This window comes from Phyllostomus hastatus, unplaced genomic scaffold (assembly GCF_019186645.2).
Source record: "Phyllostomus hastatus isolate PE091 unplaced genomic scaffold, TTU_PhHast_1.1 phas_scaffold_182, whole genome shotgun sequence".
Classification (NCBI taxonomy): domain Eukaryota; kingdom Metazoa; phylum Chordata; class Mammalia; order Chiroptera; family Phyllostomidae; genus Phyllostomus; species Phyllostomus hastatus.
Window position 1 is genome coordinate 5377942 of NW_025334013.1, and position 6186 is coordinate 5384127.

Below are 6186 nucleotides of genomic sequence, written 5' to 3' on the forward strand. Positions count from 1 at the left end.
CTGGGTCTCTTCCCACCGCTCCGTGTTATTCTGCCCGTGAGTCCACTTGTTTACTGTGTCTCACTCACTACAATGGGGGTGTCAACCTCATTGTCACCGGGGGCCGCACCAGCCTCGCGGTGGCCTTCAAAGGGCCGAATGTAATTTAGGACTGTGTACACGTAACTGCTGCTTCACAGCTCAGCGAGAGCTCAGCACGGCCGCCGGGTAGAAACAAGGTGCCAGGCCGGATAAAACAACGTGGAGGGCCGGGTTCGGCCCGAGGGCCTTGGGTTTGCCACCTGTGATCTACGATGTAAACCTCTTTAGACCGTGTATCTTATCCATCTCGTTCTTGGCTATATCCCCAGCACCTACAACAGCTCCTGGCACTCGGTAGGTGTTCGATAAGTCACTCGATTTAACAAATATTTACTGAGTGCCTACAAAGTTCAGGCACTGAACTGTAACAGTAGACAAAAAAAAAAAAAAAAGACAAAATCTCTGCCCTCAAAGAGCTTCGATTCTGTTGGGAGATAAGATAAATAAATAATGGTGTAATAGTAGCTGCTGCTTCAACCAAGGAGGTGCTCAGTGCTCGGTGGGGTTCTAAGCATCTGATAGGTATTTACTTAATGTAATCTTCCCAACAAATTCCTGAAGTGTTATTATTTTATAGACGGGGACACTGAGGCGCAGAGGGGTTATAAGTTACTCGCTGAAGGTCACACTGCTCATGACGGCAGAACCGAGACCCAAACCCAGCCGCTGTCGCTTGCAGGCGGGGCGGGAGAGAGGGCCACCGAGGAAGGGGTGCCCTGTTCTGGGAGCTCCGCGAGACAGACGCAGGCCGCGGGGTTCACCCGGGCCGCATGCCGGAGAGGAGGAATCTGAGAGCGAGCTCGGTCTGATGAAAAGACACGGGAAGACAAGGGTCAGCATTCCTGGCTGCCAGCTTTAGGTGCTGTGAGACACCCAGGCACGTCAACAGATACGTGACGAGTTTACTCTTTGTACAGGACACCAGTCCGTGTGCTTGTGAGGGACACAGACACGAACTCTCCCAACAGAGGTCCTGGCCTCAGACAGCTTAGGGCCGTGCACATACCCACGGGGCTGAGACAGAGGCAGAAAGTGGCGAGCGCCATAAGAAAATGCACAAACTGCTATGGGATTTCAAGAGTTATGCAGCCTCCAGGGGCCACAGGTGGCCAACCACTAAAGAGGGGCCGGCCTACATAACCCCCAGGTCTTCTAGTTCTGATGTGTCCTGAAGGCATGGATTTAGAGGAGCATGGAGGTCAAGTTTTATTCTGGCTAATGGTTCAAGTTCATGGTCACTGAACTTGTTCATGTTCTCCTACCTGAGAATAGTTCCAGTATCTTTGGGAAACATCTCACAGCAGCAGAAGGGCGATCATGCTCTCATTCAAATACTGCAGCTAGGTGTGGGAGCAAAGCCTAGCGTGCTCTGCCCTCCTCTGCTTCTAACTGGTTTTTACACCCGCAAACCCTCTTCCAAGGAGGAAGTGACCCTTCTGTGAACACGCTGTTATAACTGGGGGACTGCTCCCTATTCCCCTTGTGCACGTCCGTACCCCTAGAGTCTAGCACAGTACCTGGCTCACGACAGGTGCTGAGTTAAGGTTTGCTGAGCTCAACTTGGGCACGGTCAGGTCTAGAAATTCTCTGCTAGACACAGAAACCTCAGTCGGTGTTCCCTGAAGTTTTGCTGTGCAGCTCCCAGCCTCTCCCAGGGGGGCAGACTGGTTCCACCCACGTCTTCAGTTCTACTGTTTCCACGCGGGCCCTCCCAGCCTCCATCACCTCCTGCCAGGCAGCTGCAATCGTCTGTCCCCCAACTGGCACCCCTGCTTCTGTGTTTGCTCTGCACAACCCCGTCACGATGTGGCAGCCAGAACGATCTTGGAGAACTTAAACTTAGATCTTATCACCTCTCTGCTGAAAATCCTCCAACGGTTTCTAACTGCATTTGGAATATAGTCCAGACGGGTTATCCCACCTTCACAGCACTTACCGCTACTGAAATTACATTGTCTGCTTATTTGCTTATGCCCTCCTCTTTAGAACGGCCATTACAGGAGCGCGGGGGCTGTGTCTACCTTCACCACTGTGGTCCTGGTGCTCGGCAGGGTGCCTGCTGCCTAGTAAGCGTTCACTATTGAATGAATGAATCTCCATCCCATAGAGGCAGCTTGTATTTACAAGGACCACAAACTCCACCAGGAAACCATGAATGACACCCTAACATTTAACAGCTGGCACCTTTACTTATCATCCAAAGTCCTGCTTTAAATCAGAGGAACCTTGGGCCCTGGCCAGGTAGCTCAGTTGGTTAGAGTGTCATCTACACGTGCCAAGGTTATGGGTTTGATCCCTGGTCAGGACACATACATAAAACAACCAATGAATGCATAAATAAGTAGAACAGCAAACTGATGTTTCTGTCCCTCTCTTCCTCTAAAATCAATTAAAAAAAAAACAGAGGAAACTTGTTATCTCTGGATACTTTAATGGTCCAAAAGATCAGTGTCATTTACAATCAAAAGGCAGGAACTACAGCCCAGCAGTTGTAGCAGGAAGCTAAGAGTCAAGGCACTTGGGAACAGAACCTCAGAACAAACTCCAACTTGCATCCAGGTCCCTTACCAACACAACCCGTGCCTCAGTTTATCCGACAGTCAGCCAGGCACACTTCCCTAAGTTCTGAGTGGCAGGAGACAACATAACTAACAGCTACAGCATACTTAGATCCTCAGATAGAAGGTGCCACAAGACACACATCTCATTATTTATCGACTGTTTCGCTGCACGCACAGGCCTCCTCGGCCTTCCCAGGGGCTAACCTGACAGCAGGCACTGCTCGGACAAGTTTGGCACGCAAGACAGAGGGAGGTACGTGGGGCCTAACAGGTTGGGTGTCCAGAGCTATGTGTCTTGATTACCAGGTTCAAGAACAAGGAAGGTGGTTGGGGTGGGGGGTGATGAAAAGGAGGGGAGAAGTGTCGTTTGGGCGCCAAGTGGTTAATTTTGCAGGCTCACGTAACAGCTGGCCATGCAGATGAGACATGTGCCTACAATGTGTACCTTCCAGTAGCACTCGCGCAGAGAGGTGGAGTCGGGAGAAGGCAGTTCAATCAAACTAGAGAGAGGAAGGGCAGCCCAGCGGCCAGATCTTGGCAGCATTTAGTTTGGGGAAATATGGAGGAGCTCTCTATCCACAGGGTCAGGATGCTGGGAGTGGGGCTCAGGTGAGGCAAGAGACAAGAGGACGCAGGACCCTGAATGCTGACAGATGATGACAACCATGCAGACGCGGTGCGGCGAGCTACAGCGTGGGTGGCTCGGACACCTGTGGAGGCGATTCCCCGGAGAAGGTGAGGACCCTGTAGGGTGGTCTTCGGCGGGGGCAGGAGAGAGACTGAAGGCAGAGGCAGCCCGGCGGGGCGAGGAGGCCTGGCCAAGACCAGGGAGCCGCGCCGGGGGCCCAGCCGGTGGGTCCGCGCTGGGTCGGGGGTGCCCTCCGCTGCCCCTCCCCGGGAGACAAAGGGCCGGCAGCTCCCCCGAGCTCAGGCGCGGCGCGGGCCCAGGAGCTACGGGCTAGGGCTGGCCTCGGCGCTTACCTGGGCCGCCCGACCCGGCCGGGCCGGCGGGGGCTGCGGGGCCGTGCACGGCGCGCGGCGGCCTGTTCCGGGGCGCGATCACCCCAAACAGCCGCGGTGGCGGCAGCAGCAGCAGGAGCAGCAGCAGCAGGAGCAGGAGCAGCAGCAGCGGGAGCGGCCACCTCAGCCTCCGCCTCCTGCTCCGTGAGTCACCGCGGCGGGGAGGGAGGGAGGCGCCAGACCGCCGTGGGTGGGACCGGCGAAGGGGGCGGCATCTGGCTCCGAGCGGGCGGCGGAGGCACGACCACGGCAACGCCCCGCAGAATGGAGGGGGCCGCGGAGGGCTGGGTCCCAGGGGCGGGACCTGTTAGGGGCGGGGCCCTGGTGCGCGCGGGGATCATCATTGGTCAAATTGGCCTGTGAGGCGGGGCTTCCTGCTGAGGGGCGGGAGCTGCGGGTCTCCCAGGGACGTTTATTGGGCACCTCGAGAAATGGGGCGGGGAGACCATGGGCTCCGGGGCGGGGCCACGAGAAGGCAGAAGGAGCAGGGTCGCGGGTTGTGGCTGAGCAGCTCCGAGAGCAAAGGGTTAGGGGCGAGACCCTTGGTGGGCTGGAGAGAAGGGGCGGGCATTCGGAGGGGGAGGTGGCCTGAGGGCGGAGCCCGGGTTAAGGATGGAGCTGTCGCTAAGTAAGGTACAGCAACTTTGCCTGTCGTTAGCTGCTCCCGGAGCACAGTGATCCCGTAAACATAATGGCCTCTCCTATACACGGGTCTGTGTTTTAAAAACGGGAACTGCCAGTCCGGGCGGAATCCTTGGTGAGACTGGTAACACCCAGGGCCCCTGAAAAATCTGAAAGGACGAGGTTGCAAGACACTTAGAGGCGTGGTCTTGCTGAATCTTGGAGCTGGGAACTACCTTTGAAGCAGTTAGGCCCGCTCTTGAATCCGCGGAGCCCAGAGAGCCCAGGAATGGGCCTCCGTGGGTCCGCTAAACTTAGAATAAACTTAGAATATCGTGTGCATTTACCAATACCAGTGGGTGCATTTTTGTCGAGGAAAGGGCTCTTTGATCAGAATGTTTCTATAGAAAGTCTGAGTCTGCTATCTGGCACTCTCTGGAGACAGTACAGGGAGAAACAACTCTACAGGCAAAATGTGAATTGCTTTGAACACCCACATTCCTTTTTTTAAAAAAAAAGATTTTATTCATTTTTTTAGAGAGAGAGGGGAAGGGAGGGAGAGAAAGACAGGGAGGGAAACATCGGTGTGCAAGAGAGACATAGATCGGTTGCCTCTCGCACTCCCCCAGCTGGGGACCTGGCCTGCAAACCAGGCATGTGCCCTGACTGGGAATCAAACCGGCAACCTTCATGGTTTGCAGGCCAGCGCTCAATTCATTGAGCCACACCAGCCAGGGGTGAACACCCACCTTCCCTTTTAAAGGGACACATATACTTAAGTGTGCTCTCATTTTCAACATTCTAACTTAACAGTTACACAGTGTGACACTAACTGCCATTTAAAAGGACCCCTGCCCCGCTTTCCCAACCTTTGTTTCCACCCCTTTTCCGTCCCATCCTCTTCCACTCTCCAGACATTTCTTCTCCTGCTCTATGCAAGAAGGATACGAGATACTTTTTTTTTTTACTTTACTGTGTTCATATTCTGAAATGACCATATCACTCTTTTGATTTAAACCTGCATTATAGTTACAATGGAGGAATACTTTAATGTTATCAGAAGTCATGAAATTGTGAATTCTGAAGGACCAGAAGTAGGTCTCAATTATGTCTGTGCTCCCTCAGGTCCAGACTACCCTGCCCACAGCAAGGGCTCAACCAGAATTGGCCAACACAACACACCAGTTGTTCCTTCAAGTTTTCCAGAGCACACCAATGCAGAAAAAAAAACAAAACCCATTCATTCAAATAATTTTTACATAAATATTGATAGTTAAACAAATGAACTAAAATTGAACAAGTCGCTTGCTATTCAAGACATAATATATAAATTATCTTTTTCAAAAAGATACATGCTTAAGGGAGGAAGACGGGACAGGAATGCACACAATAAAAATGTGTCGGTGTGAAATGGATTCTCTTCCCTTTTTCCAAATTTTCATAAATAGGCCCTGGCTGGCATAGCTCAGTGGATTGAGCTCGGGCTGCGAATCAAAGTGTCGCAGGTTCGATTCCCAGTCAGGGCACATGCCTGGGTTGCAGGCCACAGCCCCCAGCAACCGCACATTGATGTTTCTCTCTCTCTCTCTTTCTCCCTCCCTTCCCTCTCTAAAAATAAATAAATAAAAAATCTTTATAAAAAAAGAAAAATAATTTTCATGAATATATTTTTATAGGTTAAAATTATGATAAATTCTCAACACAGCCAGCACCTCAACTACCCCATGAGCTCAGAGCTGGGAAATTTTGCTTTCTAGATAGCAGTATTACTCCAGGATTAACTCGGGCTCCGTCCATCTGTAGGGTCTTAAAATGAAACACTGAAGGCTTAGGAGACAGGAAACATCTGTTAGTTCTGACAACCCAGCACCCTCTTTCCTCCATGGGGAACTGCTCCTCCGGG

General features: G+C 52.5%; 1 protein-coding gene across 1 annotated transcript in view; it reads right to left on the reverse strand.

The window, feature by feature from the left end:
• Window positions 1–3811, reverse strand: part of CTNNBIP1 (catenin beta interacting protein 1) — a 43400-nt gene extending 39589 nt beyond the window's left edge. The window contains exon 1 of the mRNA XM_045859779.1: window positions 3624–3811. The gene's annotated coding sequence lies outside the window, so the exon portion shown is untranslated. The remainder of the gene's footprint in view (window positions 1–3623) is intronic.
• Window positions 3812–6186: the final 2375 nt, after the last annotated feature.